This window comes from Lotus japonicus, unplaced genomic scaffold, assembly GCF_012489685.1.
Source record: "Lotus japonicus ecotype B-129 unplaced genomic scaffold, LjGifu_v1.2 AP026985.1".
Classification (NCBI taxonomy): Eukaryota; Viridiplantae; Streptophyta; class Magnoliopsida; order Fabales; family Fabaceae; genus Lotus; species Lotus japonicus.
In genome coordinates, this window is record NW_026645412.1 from 122,593 (window position 1) to 143,174 (window position 20,582).

Sequence of the window (20,582 nt, forward strand, 5' to 3'; positions counted from 1 at the left end):
TTTCCAGAATCGCCTTGCATTTATCAGGATTAACCTCTATTCCTCTTCTTGTGATCATAAAGCCCAAGAATTTTCCACTCTGAATCCCGAAAGAGCATTTCTCCGGATTGAGGCGCATGTTGGGCCCTCTTATTTCTCCAAAAGCCTCTGCTAAATCAATACAATGTCCACCCATCTCCTCTGACTTGACAACCATATTATCCACATAAATTTCCATGTTTCTCCCCACTTGTTTCTCAAAGACTATGTCCATAAGCCTCTGATAAGTAGCTCCAGCATTCTTCAGCCCAAATGGCATAGTCTGATAACAATAATTGGCCTGATTTGTCATGAAAGCTGTTTTCTCCTCATCAGGCGCATACATTCGGATTTGATGATATCCAGAGTAAGCATCCATCAAACTCAGCATCCCAAATCCAGAAGCCCTATCCACCAATTTGTCAATGTTTGGGAGAGGATAGGAATCCTTTGGACAGTGTTTATTCAAATCCGTGTAGTCTGTGCACATCCGCCACTTCCCGTTACTCTTCTTCACCATCACAACGTTAGCTAACCAAGTAGGATATTTTACCTCTCTTATAAATCCAGCATCGATCAACTTGTTTGTCTCAGCCTTCACTGCCTGTGCTTTCTCTTCGCCCATTTTCCTTTTCATCTGAGAAATTGGCTTCACTCCTGGATTCAACGCTAACTTGTGACATATGAAATCAGGATCTATCCCAGGAAGGTCTTGTGCACTCCAAGCGAACAAATCCATATTTTCAGATAACAACTGCACCAACCTAGCCTCCTGCACTGCTGTCAGATTCACTCCCACTTTCAGATTACGTTCGCCCACTTTGACAGTTTTCGTCTCCTCTTCCGGAGTCATCTTGTGCTCTAAGAATCCCTCTCTTGGGTCCAAACAAGCACCATTCTCATCAACATCCACTCCATAAACTCTGTGTCCCTCTTTGACCGCTCGCTTTCCCATATGACCATACTGTTTGAAACTTTCAGAATAACACTTCCTTGCAACCATCTGATCAGCCTTTAAAACTCCTACGCCCCCCTTAGTCAATGGATACTTGACTGTTAAGTGTCTCGTTGAAATTATAGCTCCCAACTTGTTCAAAGATGGTCGCCCTATGAGTACGTTATACGGAGACGTACACTTTATCACCAGAAACTTTATGGAGTAAGATTCTGCATTCTTCCCTTCTCCAAAAACAGTTTCCAGCTCCACATAACCTCTGACAAATACTCTTTCACCCGAAAAACCAACCAACGCCCCATCATATGGCAACAAATCAGATTCTGTAAGCCCAAGCTTCTCGTAAGCATCTCCATAAATTAAGTCAGCAGAGTTTCCCTGATCCAACAGTACCCTCTCAATTTCAAAATTAGCGATCTTCAGCATCACCACAATTGGATCATCCTCATGAGGCTTTACACCTGCAAAATATCGAACAGAAAAAGTGATATCGGGCTGCAATCCCCAGCTTCCCCAATCGCTAGCATAAACCGCATTCATGGAATGAATGTACTTCTTTCGCGAAGAACTTGTTAATCCTCCGCCTCGAAATCCTCCAAAGATTGAATGGATGCGCCCCTTAACTTCTTTCGCCTTTCCAGCTGCTTCATGTGTCCCGCTTTTATTAAAGCCTCAATTTCTTTTTTAAGTGTAAAGTAATCATCTGTGTTGTGTCCCACGATCCTATGGTACTCACACCATTTAGTTATGTCCACGTTGCCTTGTGGGCGTTTCGGTTGCTTTGGGAAACGGATCGTGTTGGCCTCCAAACACATGTGCAAAGCCTCAGTTAAATTAACCGCTAGTGGGGTCTGCTTTTCCTCTTGATTTCTGGTCCACGTCATATTTCCATACCCACGATTTCCGTAGGGCTGAGCACGATGTCGATAATTGGAACGGTTATCGTATCGTCCCGAATTGTTGTAACCTCTATCTCCTTTCCCAACCGCTCCGCCTGAACGCTGATCGTTAACCGCCGCCTTCTTGGAATCTTTCGCCTGATGTTGGTCTGGAACCCCTGAATTCCGACGATCCCTCTTGATGCGGTCACTTTGTTCTTCGCGAATAAAGCCTTGCACTCTGCTTCGCAATTCAACCATTGTTTCAACGGGCTTTCGACTCAGATTGCTGTTAAGGCTACCTGGTTGAAGCCCTAACTCAAAAGCAGCAATGCAAATTTCCGGCATCTTATCCTCCAAATGAACTGACGACTGATTGAAACGCCCCATGAAATGCTGGAGGCATTCATTTGGTCGCTGTTGAATGTTGAATAATGCTGCTGGAGTCACCTTCTGGGCACGGCTTGTCGAAAATTGAGATAAGAACTTGGCTGACAAATCCATGAACCCAGCAATTGAACGAGGCGGTAATGTTGTAAACCAAGTCATTGCTGACTTTTTGAATGTTGAAGGCAACATTTTGCACTTCAAAGCATCGTTAGCGCCTACGATCACCATTTTGGTGTTAAAGTACACCAAATGCTCCTTTGGATCAGAATCTCCAAAGTACGAATCCAAAACGAGTGTCTTCAAATTATCCGGGACGGTGGTGTTTGCGATGTCCTCTGTGAACGGTTGAAAATCCACCACCATTTCTGCCATTCTTCGATCGCCCTCCTGCAAGCCTCGAACTTGGTTAAGTTCTGCAAGTTGAGTCTGCAGTTGCTGATTGTGCTGGCGGAGATCGATGAGATCCGCCATGATCCTCGTGAGAATATCGGGTGGAACGCCCTCATGATTGACGTGATTCCCTCCTCCATTCGCACCGGACCGAGTTGATGTTACCATTCTGGGAAAAATGGAAGCCTAGGAATGATCCCCGTCGGCCCCACGGTGGGCGCCAATGTTCCGGTATAGAACCTTAGCCCAAGGCTTAAGCAATCAGAGAGCAACGTAAGCAAATTAGCTAGACAAGTTTGTGAAAAGTGAATTGGATCCCCCACCGCAAGGGCGGTGTCCTTCTTATATATTATTGGGTTTTGACCCGTGCGGGTCATGGGTCGCCTGGCCCAGTAATTACAGAAACTCTTAAGCCCACTAAGACTAAACTCGTCAGCCCATATCAGTACAGAGGCGTCCTCAGATTCCATGTTATGCACTGTCTTGAATCAAACTTTTAGGTTAGCATCATTCTCTTCTCTCTTGTTTATTGGTTGCTCTGCCTCTGCAAATTCATGGATTTCTGAAACCCCTTTTATTTTTTTCTCTCCAAAGATTGTAACTTTTTCTAGTGTTTAATTTGGGTGTGCTTGTGTTGAGCATAGGAGAAAATGAATTAAAGGTTGAAAAATTACGAGGCTGAATTGATTAGGAAGAAACATGAGAGATTGGAAAATTCTATCGAAGTCTCAGCGCATATCAGGCCACACAGCTGTGAGTTAATTTTTTTCTGTTACTTTTTTTTTGCTAAACTCGTTATGCTAAATCTTTTTATGTTTCAGTTCTTTTTATTCTAAGTAATTTGTACAAAAAAAAATTTATTAGAAAAACCCCAACTGTGTTAGAAATGGTACATTGCATAAAAAGATGTGGTAGGAAGCAACTTGCGCATGATTTACACGACAGACTTGCGTTTCCAGAGTCATGTTCTTGCAATGCAAGAAGCTGTTGAGGCATACCGCCACCTAATTTATTGGTAGTTATAATCGAGCTTGTGCCCTTATTTTGATTTAATTCAGATTGCATGCTTACTGGATCTACTGTTAGTACTTACCTATATCAACATTTCTTTACCTTGCCAACTAGAATTTGGAGGATCCTATTCTAGCTCCATTAGAGTTGGAAGAGAAGAATGCTTTGGCTTTAGTCATTGTTCTGGAATTTCTGTTGGTAATTTTTTTCCCTTTGCCTCTACTCTATTAATTGAATTTGTTTTCTTTTTAACAAAGAAAAAAAACTAAAAGAAAAGTAGCAAATGGGCGAAATAGAATATTAGTTTACTAATTAAAATAAATACATACATATTGAAACCCCAAATCATCAGAACGAAAAGAAAACAAGCGCGGATGCTGAAGCAACAAGGAAAGAGTGAAAATGGCGATAAAGAAGGTCATTGAAGCCATGGTCTCCAAGTTTGAATGCAAGAAGCTGAAGCTTTTTTAAATGTTCTAGCATGCTGCTACTACATCACAGGCGAAGGTAGTATTTCAATCTCAATTGCTTTGCCCAAATGTCACACATTTTGCTTCTTGGTTCAAGAACGATTTTTTTTTATTTTTACGGTTTGTAACATTGAAGGAAAAGTTGCTTGGAGCTGAAATCTCTCTTCCAAGAAGGTATTTTCATTGTTATTTAGAAGTAGTTTAAACGTTCTTGTTGCTGAAGAAGTAGTTTTTGTATTTTGCTTCTAGGTTCAAGAACGAATTTTTTAATTTTTACGGGTTGGAACATTGAAGGAAAAGCTGCTTGGAGCTAAAACCTCTCTTTCAAGAAGGTATTGTCATTGCTATTTAGAAGTAGTTTAAATATTCTTAGTGTCGAATGAGTAGTTTGTTCATTTTTTTTTTCTTGGTTTAAGAACGTTCCAATGCAATTTAGAATTAGTTTGAACGTTCTTCTTTCTGAAGGAGTAGTTTATGCATTTTGCTTCTTGGTTCAAGAACGAATTTTTTTAATTCTTACGGGTTGTAACATTGAAGGAAAAGTTGCTTGGAGTTGAAACTTCTCTTCGAAAAAGGTATTTCCAATGCAATTTAGAATTAGTTTGAACGTTCTTCCTGCTGAAGGAGTAGTTTATGCATTTTGCTTCTTGGTTTAAGAATGAATTGTTTAATTCTTACGGGCTGTAACATTGAAGGAAAGGTTGCTTGGAGTTGAAACTTCTCTTCGAAAAAAGTATTTCCAATGCAATTTAGTATAAGTTTGAACGTTCTTCCTGCTGAAGGAGTAGTTTATGCATTTTGCTTCTTGGTTCAATAACGAATTTATTTATTCTTACAGGTTGTAACATTGAAGGAAAAGTTGCTTGGAGCTGACATCTCTCTTCCAAGAAGGTATTTCCATTGTCATTTCGACTAGTTTAAACGTTCTTGTTGCTGAAGCAGTAAGTTTAGTATTTTGCTTCTATGTTCTAGAACGAATTGTTTTTATTCTTACGGGATGTAACATTGACGGAAAAGTTGCTTGGAGCTGACACCTCTCTTCCAAGAAGGTATTTTCATTTCGACTAGTTTAAACGTTCTTGTTCCTAAAGGAGTAGTTTGTGCATTTTGCTTCTTAGTTCAAAAACAATTTTTTTATTCGTACGAGTGGGAACATTGAAGGAAAAGTTAATTGAAGTTGAAACCTCTATTTAGAAGTAATTTAAGCTTTCTTACTGCTGAATGAGTAATTTGTGCATTTTGCTTCTTGAATCAAGAACTAATTTTTTTATTCTTACTGGTTGGAACATTGAAGAAAAAGCTGCTTGGAATTGATCTCTTGAAGAAGGTATTGTCATTCCTATTTAGAAGTAGTTTATATATTCTTACGGCTGAATGCGTCGTTTGTGCATTTTTTTTCTTGGCTTAAGAATGATTTTTTTAATTCTAACGAGTTAGAACATTTAAGGAAAAGCTACTTGGAGTTGAAACCTCTCTTCGAAAAAGGTATTCCCATTGCTATTTAGAAATAGTTTGAACGTTCTTCCTGCTGAAGGAGTAGTTTATGCATTTTGCTTCTTGGTTCAAGAATGAATTTATTTATTCTTACGGTTTGTAACATTGAAAGAAAAGTTGCTTGGAGTTGAAACTTCTCTTCCAAGAAAGTATTTCCATTGTTATTTAGAAGTAGTTTAAACATTTTTGTTGCTGAAAGAGTAAGTTTAGTATTTTGCTTCTAAGTTCTAGAACGAATTTTTTTTAATCTTACGGATTGTAACATTGAAGGAAAAGCTGCTTTGAGCTGACACCACTCTTCCAAAAAAGGTATTTCCATTGCTATTCAGAACTAGTTTAAACGTTCTTACTGCTGAAGGAGGAGTTTGTGCATTTTGCATCTTGAATCAAGAACGAATTTGTTTATTCTTACGGATTGTAACATTGAAGGAAAAGCTGCTTTGAGCTGACACCACTCTTCCAAAAAGGTATTTCCATTGCTATTTAGAACTAGTTTAAACGTTCTTACTACTGAATCAGGAGTTTGTGCATTTTGCTTCTTGAATCAAGAACGAATTTGTTTATTCTTACGGGTTGGAACATTGAAGAAAAAGCTGTTTGGAGCTGATCTCTTCAAGAAGGTATTGACATTCCTATTTAGAAGTAGTTTAAACGTTCTTTTTGCTGAAGGAGTAAGTTTAGTATTTTGCTTCAAAGTTCTAGAGCGAATTGTTTTTATTCTTACTGGTTGTAACATTGAAGGAAAAGTTGTTTGGATCTGACACCTCTCTTTCAAGAAGGTATTTCCATTGTTATTTGGAACTAGTTTAAACGTTTTTGTTCCTAAAGGAGTATTTTGTGCATTTTGTTTCTTAGTTCAAGAACAATTTTTTTATTCGTACGAGTGGGAACATTGAAGGAAATGTTGCTGGAAATTGAAACCTCTATTTCGAAGTAATTGAAACGTTCTTACTGCTGAAGGAGTAGTTTGTGAATTTTTCTTCTTGAATCAAGAACGAATTTTTTTATTCTTACGGGTTGGAACATTGAGGAAAAAGCTGCTTTGAGCTGATCTATTCAAGAAGGTATTGACATTCCTATTTAGAAGTAGTTTAAATATTCTTACTTCTGAATGAGTAGTTTGTGCATTTTTTTCTTAGTTTAAGACCGAATTTTTTAATTCTTACGGGTTGGAACATTTAAGGAAAAGCTGCTTGGAGCTGACACGTCTCCTCCAAGAAGGTAATTCCATTGCTATTTAGAACTAGTTTAAACGTTCTTCCTGCTGAATGAGTAGTTTATGCATTTTGCTTCTTGGTTCAAGAACGAATTTTTTAATTCTTACGGGTTGTAACATTGAAGGAAAAGTTGTTTGAAGTTGTAACCTCTATTTAGAAGTAATTTAAACGTTCTTACTGCTGAAGGAGTAGTTTGTGCATTTTGCTTCTTGAATCAAGAACGAATTTTTTTATTCTTACGGGTTGGAACATTGAAGAAAAAGCTGCTTGGAGCTGACACCTCTCCTCCAAGAAGGTAATTTCATTGCTATTTAGAACTAATTTAAACGTTCTTCTGCTGAAGGAGTAGTTTGTGCATTTTGCTTCTTGAATCAAGAACGAAAAATATATTTTCATCACTATAGCATTTTTTCCTTTAGACCACGCATTCTTCTTCAACGGAGAAAAAACCATGGCCTAAACACTCTATATGCCACGGTTTCATAACTGCAGCTATGTTTGATCAAACTTGAGACACGAGTGAAGGAAACCGTGACATGTACGTTTTAAGCCACGGTTAGGAGTTGTGTAAGTTTGATAGCCACGACTTTCCAACCGCGGAAACCTTATCCCACTAACTAACCGTGGCACATGCTTATCCAAAAAAACCGTGACATATAAATTTGCATTTTAAATCTGAAAACCAACTCAAATGTTAATTACTTAATTTTTCATAAAAAGTAAAAACTGAAAGATTAATAAAACAAGATATCTCATCCAAGAGAAAAACTATTAACAAATCCCTAACCTCCATCGACCTCCTCTCTGCAACACAACCCTCGACCCCTAGCTCTCCACCAATGGCTTCTGAGTTGAACACCCTCATGCCCTCCTCTCATGCGCGACCTCCTCTCCTGCGTGACCTCCTCCTCTGAGCGGCCTCCTCTGCAATCCCCTCATATTTTGTCCTCTTCTCACGACCGCAGGCTGATGTGGTCTTCTCTTTGAGATCGTGCTGTCTTGTTTGCGACGAAAACCATCACCTCTTCTCTTGAACGGGCGTTAGAGCTTGGTAAAGCATGAACTTGTTTATTTGTCTTTGATTTTGCCATTAGGTGTTATTTGTATCGCTGATTTTGTGAATCCATTCACCTCCTTTATTCTTTCTGTAACATACCCACTTCCATGCGGAAATTCTCTGGCCTCCTCGCTCTATTCCGTCGAAGTCCCAGGCACAGCTCAGGCCACACTGTGAGTTAATTTTTTTTCTGCTATTTTTTTCCTGAACTCTTAAATCTTTTTATGCTTAGGTTCTTGTTATTCTATGTGATTTCTATTCATAAAGTTAATTAGAGAAACCCCAGCTTATTGAAACTCAACTCTGTGAGTCTGTGTTAGAATTGGTACATTGCACAAAAAGATGTCGTAGGAAACACATGGTAGAGAAAAAAAAAACATATCAATTATGACTTTTGTATTCATAACTCTAATTGTCTCTCATAGAGAATGTTAGGTGCTAAAATTGTAGCATGTTTTAATGGTACAAATTCTTTTTTTGCACGTTGGAATGACTTCGCTTCTTACGGGTTAGAACATTGATCAAAAAGCTGCTTGGAGCTGAAACCTCTCTTCAAGAAGGTATTGTCATTGCTATTTAGAAGTAGTTTAAATATTCTTACAGCTGAATGAGAAGTTTGTGCATTTTTTTTCTTGGTTTAAGAACGGATTTTTTAATTCTTACGGGTTGGTACATTAAAGGAAAAACTACTTGGAGTTGAAACTTCTCTTTGAAAATGGTATTTCCATTGCTATTTAGAATTAGTTTGAACGTTCTTCCTACTGAAGGAGTAGTTTATGCATTTTGCTTCTTGGTTCAATAACGAATTTATTTATTCTTACGGTTTGTAATGCTTGGAGCTAAAACCTCTCTTCCAAGAAGGTATTTCCATTGTTATTTAGAAGTAGTTTAAACGTTCTTGTTGCTGAATGAGTAAGTTTAGTATTTTGCTTCTAAGTTCTAGAACGAATTTTTTTTATTCTTACGGGTTGTAACATTGAAGGAAAAGCTGCTTGGAGCTGATACCTCTCTTCCAAGAAGATATTTCCATTGCTATTTAGAACTAGTTTAAATGTTCTACTGTTAAAGGAGTAGTTTGAGCATTTAGCTTCTTGGTTCAAGAATGAATTTTTTTATTCTTTTGGGTTGGAACATTGAAGGAAAATCTGCTTGGAACTGAAACCTCTCTTTCAAGAAGGTATTACCATTGTCATTTCTGAAGTTGGCCTAAATGTCCCCCCAAAATAGACAGAATCTCATTCCTGGAGAGACTTTGAATGCACCTGCTCCTATGACTCGATCAAGCTTTCCTGTTTTGGCCATTGTTGTAAAGTATTTCCTATACTTTCCTTCAGGATAAATGAGATTTGAAGATGGTAGCGTGTGGAGGTCAAATAAGGGACTGTCGCGGAAGATGGATTAGTAGGCACTATAGATGGTCCTGCCAATTCTCCAGGATCCTCCTGCCTCCTGGGATTCAGAGGTGGGCGCGCTCACAAATGGAATGAGCCATGGAGTTGAACTTGAAAAACATTATCATCCAAGAGGAATAAAATACAAGTAGAATTTGCGTGAGGCCAACAAAACAACCGATCGAATGGTAGATCTGGCTATAGAGATCTTTGAAGAGTTGGTGGAGAACGAGGTGTGTAAATTTATAGGATGGTCACCGCTAGATAAAGACTTACATCAATTCATTGATGATGACACAAATATAGTTGCTATACCTGTCGAGACGAGGTAGGGATGGAACAAGCCGGTTGGAGGTGGAAGTGGAGGAGGCGGAAGTGGAGGTGGATGGGGAGGTCTTTGAACCCTCACATGCAGTTTCGAAAGTGATAAACTGAGAACCATATAAACTAGATTCACTTTCTAGTAAATTGAATTTGTTTAATAAGTGCTAATTATGCTGGCTAGTTTGTGCTAATCACCAATTAACATATTGGTTAGTGTTAATTATATTTTAGTTCTTGTGCTTGGAAGCCATTTTAAAATAGTTTCATTATATGGTTTACTAGATGAATTTAATAAGGGCTTCTTTGGGTTTGATTAAGATTTACTTGTGTTCATTTTTTTATTCATGTGATGTGCTACTGGTTTTGATATTAATTTTTATCTCTTGCCATGCTAGATCCCCTACAAGCTCAGAAGGATAGGAGGGAATGTCATCTTGAGCTACGTTACTTTTGGAACATACACATAATTTATCTCTAGGATGGAAGGTGATATGATATGACCCACTATGTTGTTCCCAGTGTTGTTGGGGTTCACAAAAGACCCTTACCGTTACTTGAGGGAGGCTTCATTAGAAGGGCTTGCTAGTTTGAGCGAACGGGAAAAGTTCCAAGACCTTGGCTTGGTGAAAAAGTGGTATCAACGTGCTGCGCAACTTCTTAATGATGTGGAAGGTTGCATTACACATGATATCTTTTTCATCCTTCAACCTTCATTAATGGTTTTGCTCTATATGATTTTCTGCCTAGAATATTTCATCTGTTTGAAATTGCACGATGTACCTCAGTATTGTTGGACAAATTATATAACCTCATTCTGGTTTATGTACGGAGATAAATTACATGTCATGTTTATAGTTCAAGATTGCTTACTGTTGAAAGGTTTTTACCAGTCTACTTTTGAATCCCTTTCAAGATTCAATTATAATATAGTAAAGGGTTTTTATCGTCCTCAGGGAATTAAAAATACAACGTCAATCTTTAGCAAAATCGGATAAGCAATGGATTGACAATTTTTGTTTAGAGATTGCTTATAACTAGCAAATAATATCACATTAAAAGTGAATAAGCGAGAGTTTAAACGGATTGAAAACAATTAGATAAAACTGTTGGAATTGGTTGTCACGAATTAACTCGAATGCATTCTAAGATTTCATATACAAACCTTTCCCTATAGTTGGTTTTATCACATCATGTATTATCTTACTACACGGTCTCCTAATGTGAAGATTATCGTTTCCCCGAATTAACCCTCAATCTCTTGATTGATTAACAAAGCAAAAAACATTAAGCATAGATGTTGGTTTGACTAATGATATCATTAGATGATATCGACCTAGATCAAGTTCAAATAACTAGTTCTCATTATACTATCAAACCCAAAATCATGTTCTAGGTGATCAAACTAAAACAAGCATTAAGCACAGGGTGTATCATTGAAACCATGCATAGAAACAAAAATTTATATATAAAGATCAAAGTGAATACATCAAAGTCTAAAAGCTAAAACCAATTACAACAAGAAAAACTTAGCTATCCATAGACATGGATGATATATAGGCTTACAAATAGAACTAAGGAGGATTGATGATTTTATATCGTCCTCGGCGTGTCTCCAGCTTGATGGAAGGTGTTGGAGCCCTAAAAATCTTGCTTTCTTTCTCCTCTTTGAGTTTTTGTTTCTCTCTCAAGCTTCTCTCTCTATGTTATGTTTTCCAATCGTCAAAAACTGTCCAAAACACATCAGATTTGAGCTTTTTATAATCCTGACCGACCTTAGTTCGCTCAAGCCAAGTTGGCTCAAGCTAACTCAAGTTCGCTCGAGCGAACTATGGTGAAAATCTACTGTAAAATGGTGGCGTGAGCTAACTTTGAGCGAACTCTTTCCTTTGCTTCTTTTTCGGTTATGTTTTCATTCCGCTCAAAGGTCATTGTAACTGACAAAGATAATGCTTTAATAAACGTAGTTGCAACCACATTCCCTACATCTACTTATTTGTTATTCCAATTCTATATTGTTAAGAATGTAAAGGCAAAGTGCAAGCTTACTATCCAACCGTAGGAGTTGTGGGAAGAAGTCGGGGATGCATGGAGTAATGTCATGTATTCGGCATCCGCGAAGGAGTTTAATGCTAATATGGACTTCTTGCGTTCACTTTGTGGGGAGCAATCTGAGTTCATGCAATACATCAACCCTACTTGGTTGTCGTATAAGAACAAGTTTGTGAAGTACGTCATTGACCGTTACATGCATATGAGGAACACAACAACAAACATGTACCTTCTTATCCATTCACTATTATTCAAATAAATGTTTCCTTAATATTAATGTTATTCATTTGCATAGGGTTGACGGTGCACACGCAAAACTCAAAGCGTACATCAAAGATAGAAAAAGTGACTTGTGCGCGGCTTGGAGTGCTATACATAGGTGCACACTACTCCAACATACAAGGATTAATTATGCTTTTCAGGCCAGTATATTCATTAGCGAGCATAGATTCAAGGAGAATTTGTACAACAACTTGAAGGGTCTAGTCTCAAGGTTACTTATGTTGATCGCAAAGGGGAAAGTGCGGGTTGGTACATGCGGCTGTACCATTAGAAGGACGCACAGCTTCCCTTGTTCATGTGAGATTGGGAGGTACACGTCTATTCCATTACTGACAGTGGACCTACATTGGAGCAGGCTTGCATCAACAAGTGCACCTGTCGAATCCCAACCTGTTTTGGGACTGAGCATTGTGACAGAGATGAAGGTCATATCAAAGATGTTTGAAGATGGGTTTGTTCCAAGAAGACAAGCTATCAAAGAGAAACTTCAGGAGATTGACTACCCGAATCAGACTTCTATGTGTCCTCCTCCAGACAAATTGCCTACAAGGGGCCGGCCTAGAGAAGATAAGGGTTCAACCAGATGCAATCCTTCGAGTTGGGAGCATGTTGAGGCACTTGTTGAGTCACTACAAGCTAGAAACTCAACTCTTCCATACATTCAAGTGCCTAAGGGCTCTACAGCAGGTCGGTCGAAATGGAAGAGTCTAACCCCCAAACAATCTACAACCAATAAGAAAGGCAAGAATGTGGTCACCGACTCGCCTCAGCTCCCCCCACCGTCTAAGCTATCCAAAGTTTTACGGCCAACTACATTCATGAAGTGCCCACATTTCTCCGTGATTATGTAATAAACATTGTGAATGTTGACGATGATGAGAATTGTGGATATAGGAGTATTGCTTCCTTGTTGGGTATGTGAGAAAATAAGTGGCGTGACGTGCGACAAGCAATGATAAATGAGCTCACATTACGTAATACCACTTATCTTAATTTGTATGGCACCAATAAACATTACCAATAGGTACTACAAGCCTTGCATCTTGCTCCAAAGGAGATTGCAACATAGCAGAAGTGGTTAAGCATGCCGGATATGGGCCACATTGTTGCTAGTGTATCAAATTGTGTTCGTGACATTGTCGATTAAGGAGTGCTCTACCTTTTTTCCTCTCACTGGTCCGGTGTCATATCCATCAGACCACAAAATCATATGTTTACTACTTGTCAGCAACAACCATTAGGTGAAGGTACTTAACTTTTACTTTGAATACACATTACAAGTCATTATAAGAATCTATGTAACTACAATATAAATCATCATCTTATAGGCGTACATGTCAAGTGACTTTCATATGCCAATGACTAATCCACAATGGCGCTATCATTGTACTCATAACCCTCGTGGTTGGGAGCTACATACCTGGATCGCATGCGTAAATACATGGATATGCTTGCGGAGCAAAACACACCAAGGAGCGAGGAAATCGTAGATCTTACGGATGACTAGCTTGTTTAATTATGTCAATGTTGTAATAGTGTAATGTAACCTTGTAATACTATAATATTGTAATCTTGTGATTGTGATTTTTAGCTATTTCGATCATATGTTATGTTGTTCTCATTTTTTCACGCTTCTATTTTCAGCTTTGGTACGTTCTGCAATGTTTTGCACTTTTAAGCTGCATCACTAACACACTTTTAAAGTGAGACTCTAACGTCGTTTTAGAGTGCGTTGTGGACGCAACTTAAAAGAGTGTGGCAAACTCACGCCGTTACAAAGTGCGATAGAAACACAAATAAGCGTGTCTTCAGGTTTCACGAGTTATTATGGGTACAGATAGATGTGGGGGTCCGAATAACAACTCCATAAAAAATTTTAATGATGAAATTTAGAATTTACTCTAACTTTACTTATTACTTTAAACTTGAGAAAAAGATGGCCCTATTTTTTAGCTTGTTGCCTCAAAAAATCCCTCCCTAGCCTTTCACCATGGTAGTTAGATTCCACACTACCAACAATTTGTCCCCATTTGATTTATGCTTTTTCTGAAAAAGATTAATGCTTTTTTATTCAACCATTATTGTCATTTTTATTTTCTTGTTCATCCGGGGTCATTGACATTCATTTATTTTGTTGACTCCATGTCCAACGATTTAGATATGAAAACTCAGACACGTCTAGGACTTGAGTTCAAATCCCTCCCATATAGAATTTCAATCTTCATTGTCTAACTTTATGAAGTCACCTTATACTCATTTTTTGTGACTTTCATATTATGTTAAATAAAGTTTATATATAAAAAAAGATTTAAATTAATTAAGAAATTTAGAGTTTTAGGAATTTTTTAATGCTAGGAAATATAATTAAATTAATTAATTTTTTTATTTATAAGTTCTTTATTTGAATAAAATAATTTAATTCTTTCAATTATAAATTACTTATTTGTATGAACTAATTAATTTGTTTGTTTACAAAAAAAATTATAAAAAAAATTAATAAAATGCACATAGGCAAATTTTGTAAAATATCAAATTTAATAGTAAAGTGGTGGCTGGTGAGGGTTATATATCAAAGCATCTATGTATGCTTTAATACAAAATGTATGTATGTCATTTCAAAGGGTGGCACGACTCTGATGGGGTCTTGACGCGAGCAGGGCAAACTTTATTGGCGGGGTAGAATGCAGGTGTGGTTTTTGATTGTTCATGTGATGTTGTGTCATTCAGGAGCTTGCTAAGCTTAGATCTTGTCAAGCTAGATAAAGGGATTGTTTGGTTGTTTCTTGGGTTTTAGTTTTGGTTCAGTCTAAAGTTCTTCTAGGTTTTTTTGGGTTCTTGAGTTGTTGTGCTGCTTATTCCTATCTTAAGGGTGTTGGTTGGATATTTTTTTCAGATTGTTCTATGTATTTTTCTTGAGGTTTCCCCTCAAACTAATTCAATATTATTATCTTTTACTTTCGAAGAAAAAAGTGGCATGGATTTTTGTCAAATTATTTCAGAGCCAACTTAATATCACCAAAATAGGTGATATGAGTTCCACCAATCATAGTTACATGTTCATGTACGTGTAAAAAAAATTATGACTTTTTAAAAAAATCGTTATTAGCATTAGTTATGTCAACGTAAACTTAGACCAAAAACATTTGCTTATTTGTGTTGGTTAGACCGACTCTAAATTATGAACTTTAATGTAGAATTAGTTGATTCTAATGTTAAAAAAAACCTAATTAGTATCAGTCATCTTACCAAGCGAGTAATGAGACGACGTGTCAACCAAAATAATTGATGCAAAGGCACTAGTTCGACCAAATTAGCGTATGTCCTGAAAATGAATGGTAAGTCGATGCTAAAACATTCAAAAACAATAATGAACTAATATAATTTTATATAATGAAATTATTTTCTTTTCAATAATGAAGTACCCCTTGTGCTTTTTTTCAATATATATTGCTTGCTTATAAAAAAAATAATGAAGATATTTTCTCTTTAAATGATGTTATTAGTGAAGGACGGAAAAAGTTAAAATACGCGACAAAAGCCAGCTCCCTTAGGTGATAGGTCGAGAGCTGGATTTGCCACCCCAACCATAGAATGGGGCCAATTAGCGCTGGTGCATGTGTGACTAACGGTCCTTAAAAATGGGTGTTACTGTGTTAGTTAGTGACATTTGAAAAGTTGAGACCTAAGAGGGTTTTAAATCACATGGGTTTATACAAACAAAGACTATATTTTGGTAATTAGCACACAAATTGTCTTTACTATTTGTATTCTTGATTTGTATTACTGAAGTGATTGACATTGTTGTCCGCGTTTGGTTTCTGTGGGTCAATCTTTTGTTGGCTTAATTGCAGTTTTGGTCCCTCATCTTTCACCTATGTGTGATTTACATCCCTCATGTTTAAAATGAGCGAATTTAATCTCTTATGTTCCAATTTGTGAAAATCAGCTCCTTCCGTTAAGTTGCCATCCAATTTCAGACGGAAATCGTCTATGTGGACTTTATTAACGACGTGGCTCTGACATTACGCGCCACTGGGATACCACATCATATATTTTCTTTAAAAATAAATCTTTTTTCTTTAATTTAATCTTTTTTCTTTTAATCTTTCATCTTCTTCAACCTTCCTGTTTCATCTCTTCGTTTACACTACAGCACCCCCACCACCGTTCCCTTCTTCTTCTTCTCCCCTTCTCCTTCATCTCTCTCCATTAAACAGCACCGACCCTCTACCACAGCACCACCACCACCACTCCATTCTTCTTCTTCTCTCTTCATCCAACCACCATGAAATCGAATTCAAATCTCACACCATAAAACCCACTGTCACTGAATTAAATCCAGGCAACCAAGAAAAAAAGTGAGATCGCAGGGGAAGGGGGGAAGAGGATGAAGCTAAAAACATGAATCTGAATTTCGTTTTTGGGATGGTTCCATCTTGAAGCTACAAAGGAAATCCCAAATCTCATCCTCACCATCGATCAACTCCTCCAGTCCCAACGGTCTCACCCTCAACGTCGTCGCGCCGTCTTCATCATCAACGCATTAGAACAATCAGGAAAGCCACCTCTGTTATCAACTTCTCCTTCCCTTCTATCTTCTTCTCTGATTTTATCCATACCTAGAATTAAAGTCACCGCCTTTCTCATCTCCTAGACTCTAAAGTTTCCGCCTTTCCCCTTTTAGCTTTTCCTCTCTCTCACCAACTACCACCAACCAGGGATTTGCGAAAGTGGGTGAGGGTCGATGACAAGGGGTTTGCGCCGCGGGTAGGGTCGATGGCGAAGAAACGGTGGCGTGGTCGACGATGTGGGGAAGAAGGTGCTAGCGCAAGGGAAGGGAAATATAAGTGTTGGTTAATGTGGAGTGCTTGAGATCTGGGTTGAATCTAGGGTTCAAAGTTTTAATTTTTGGTGGAAGATGGAAGATGAAGCAGAACCATTTTCTGGGTAGCAATCTGATTTGGGATTATGGTTACATTTTTTTTTTTTTTTGGTTACAGGATTATGGTTAAATGTATTAACCACTGTCCTCAATTTCATGTCAAAGTCTCTTTTTATTTTTTACGGTTAAAAATAGGGGTACAGGTGTAAATAGGAAAAAAGGGTGCAAATAGCAAGCCACGTCAGCCAGCTCCGTTAAGTTTTAAACGGTTCTCTAACGGAAGGAGCTGATTTTCACAAATTGAAACATAAGGGATTAAATTTGCTCGTTTTAAATATGAGGGACACAAATCGCACATAGGTTAAAGATGAGGGACCAAAACTGTAATTAAGCCATCTTTGTTTATAAGAAAAGGATAGCCAAACTTGTAGTAGAGCGCCAGCCTCATGAGTTGGACATGTGAAATTGTGAATGTCTGAAGCAGGGGAATTACTGTTTGTACCGAAATAAATTCTCCTTACACCACCCATAAATGAAACCTTTGTGTTGTTAAAAAAAAGACATTCATACTCACTTATTTTACTTCAGTTTCTCACAAGTTACAAAATTATCATGCAACTTGCACTTTTTTATAAAAATAAAGAAAATAAATTGACGGGAAAATAAATAAAAATTTAAATACAAAGAACTATATTTAATTTCTTAGATTTGAATTTTATTAATGTGTACATAAAATTATGAAATTGTGTATGTTTATTGGGATATTTATGATCTACTTGCTACCTCAGAATCAAAATAATATTAATATTCTTTACTTACTCACATGATGAGGTAGTAAGAATCAAAACTGATTTGCTTACTACACACACTTTGTTGTTTTTAGATAAACATAAAACTAAGTGTTTGTGTGGACATTTACAGTTCATGTCAACAAGTCAACTAAAATAACTTTAAAATGGACAAAACATCATGTGAGCTCACAAACCCCAATTCAGGTGCTGGTAAAGTTGCGTGAACCACACTGTAATATTTTATTTTATTGAAAAAATAGTTCTTACCTACCATTGAGCAAGCAACATTGTTTGCTCCTTAGAGGACAAGAGATGAAATTAGCACCAAGAAAGATGCAATAGTATGTAGTACTTCGTCTAGTGACAAGGCAACCGGCCTAGTCGAAGTCACTAAAACCATACAAGAAGGTTGAGTGTTAGAGAGATAATGGGGTCTCTAAGGTTATGTGTCTTTTAGATTGAGCAAGGTGCGCTCACCAACTTTTAAATCTGTCATAGTTGATTTTCTTATGTGTTGAGATGCACGATTGACAAACATAAGTGATAAGTAAAATATTGAACTGAAACGAATAAACTTTATTCCCAAAATCTCTAAAAAACTTTATGAGGAAAGACCACCCTTGAAACGATTAAACTTTATTCCCAAGAAGTAATGCAAAGCACAAAGGTCTTTAATGGCAAAGTCATGACTAAGCTACCAAAGGAAAGTTGTAATGGTGGAATCATTGTTACCTGCAATTAAAATATCATCAACATAGATTAAAAGCAATGTGGTCACAGAACTTGTTTTAAGAAATAATAATGAAGAATATTAATTCTGCTTTACTGTAAAGAAAACCAAGATGAAGTAAGAACTTGGATAGACGATCAAATCATGAACGAGGAAAGGCATGGTGAGGTTTTAGGATTCACAAATCCTAAAGGTTGTGGTTCCTCCATATAAATAGTCTCGTTTAGGTTTCCATGCAGAAAGACATTTTTACATCAAGTAGCCATATATTCAAATTTGAAAAGAGGGATTGAGAAATATCAAGGCAGTAGTGTGTTTGACCCTGGGCTAAAGGTTTCATCAAAATCAATCCCAAGAATTTTGGTAAAACCATCAGTTGCCTCAAACTTGAAATCTTGCATTGCTCTACTGCCTCGCAATGAATCCTAGACGATCTTCCCCAAAAACTTCAACATGAAAGCCTCTTCAGAACAGTTTTTTTCAAGTTCATTATCCAATAAATTCTACACAAAAAAATTAAACAACATGCATGTCGTCAAACATATAGATAACAAACAATTAGTTGGGGCCTGCAAAATTTCTGCATTATAAAATCAGCTAAGCATAAAAAGCTCAAGAGCTGTATCTAGTCAAAATTTGTCAAAGGCAATAAACACATTAATATGTTCGTGAAAATGAAATAAGGAGGTGAATGTGACATAGGGGCAGATATGTTCCCCTTTAAATTCGTAAATCATATTAATCATTCTGCGGTGGTTACCTAGCTGCCGTGAAATAGAAAACTCAAGTAGCTAGCATAGGAACCGCCTTTAGTTCTAAACAGGCTGCCTCTTGTTGCACGAGACCTGCAGCGGAATCCATAATCGCCTCAGTGTTACACTTTGCGGCGGTTTTTGTGGAACCGCTGCAAAATGTCCGCCTCTTTCCTTCTAGTACCCTGTCCCACCCATCATATATAATTTTGCCATCTCAACTAAATTGGACACAAGCATTTTTTACACGGAAGGAGTTAGGAGTGTGTGTGGTTCTGACGTGGAAATTTTATTTGAGGTGTTAAATTCCTATTGGCAAAACATGGAAGAAAACATAGTTTTAATGACACGTGATTAGTCCTTATTTCCTACGATGGAGAATTATAGGCTTAATCCTCATACTAGTCCATGTCTTTGTGTCGCCGTCTGAACCAGGTCCCTAACCGGAAAAATTTGTGGATTAAAACCCTCTATTTTAAAAACGTATGGAGCCAGTCCTCGCCGGAGCTCCGAGCTCCGGCGAGTGATGATGTAGCGTGCTGACTGTGTAAATAAAGATGACATGGCACTAAAAAAAATAAAAAAATAAAAAATAAGGTTTAATTAACATAAATTAACTATTTCTAATCCTAACCCTAACTTAATTACCCAAATCTAACTAACCCCAAATCAAAATCCCCAAATCAGAACCAACCAGGGAGATCTTCATGTTCCAGTCTCATCTTCTTCCTCAGGTTCCTTGTTCCAGTTCCAGTTTCACCTGCAACCCTCCTTCACCTCTTCCAAAACAAAGCTTCTGAACCATCCCTCCATCACCTGCAAACCACCCCTGAAACCCACCCCCACCCAGAACCCATCGCAACCCACCCACCCTCACCTGCAACCCGCAACAGAAACCCACCCCCATCCCCACCCTCACCCGCAACCCACCACAGAAACCCACCCCCATCCCCAGCCTCACCCGCAACAAACCACAAAAACCGACCCTCACCCAGAAATTGAGCCCACAAATCCCATCTAGAACGAAGGAGAAGATAAGAAGCATAAGACAGATTTGCTATGGGTATGAAACAAAGCTTCCTCTTCTTCTTTTCGATCTGGCTTGATTGCTTCCTCCTCCCTCCACCCCTGAAACCATAAGAATATCGAAGAGGAAAGGGAGGATGTTGATGATCGGACCAGGAAGAGCGGAAGAAACAAGCCAAGGAAACTTCATCACCAGAATTTGAATCCATGGCGGAATGGGATGGTGAAGAACTTCCGAGTGTTTCTTTTTATAGAGAAGGAAGAAGTGGGCAATAATGTTATGGGCAGAAGATTGGGACGTGGTGGGAGAAGTGAGAGGAGAGGAGAAGAAGAAGAAGAAGATGAAGATTGGGATGTGGTGGGAGAAGTGAGAGGAGAGGAGAAGAAGATCATCGGGAGAGGAGAAGAAGAGGAAGAACAGATGAACCCTAATTTCAATTGAGGCAATTGGGAATTGGGTTAATTTGGGGGAGAG

The 20,582-nt window shown here is 37.9% G+C and overlaps 1 long non-coding RNA gene across 1 annotated transcript; it reads right to left on the reverse strand.

Moving 5' to 3' along the window:
• Window positions 1–17,815: 17,815 nt before the first annotated feature.
• On the reverse strand, window positions 17,816–19,912 carry LOC130727300 (uncharacterized). Its single transcript, XR_009015248.1, has 2 exons — window positions 19,090–19,912; window positions 17,816–18,832 (listed from the first exon to the last, which is right to left on the reverse strand). It is a non-coding gene; the product is annotated as an uncharacterized LOC130727300 (long non-coding RNA).
• Window positions 19,913–20,582: the final 670 nt, after the last annotated feature.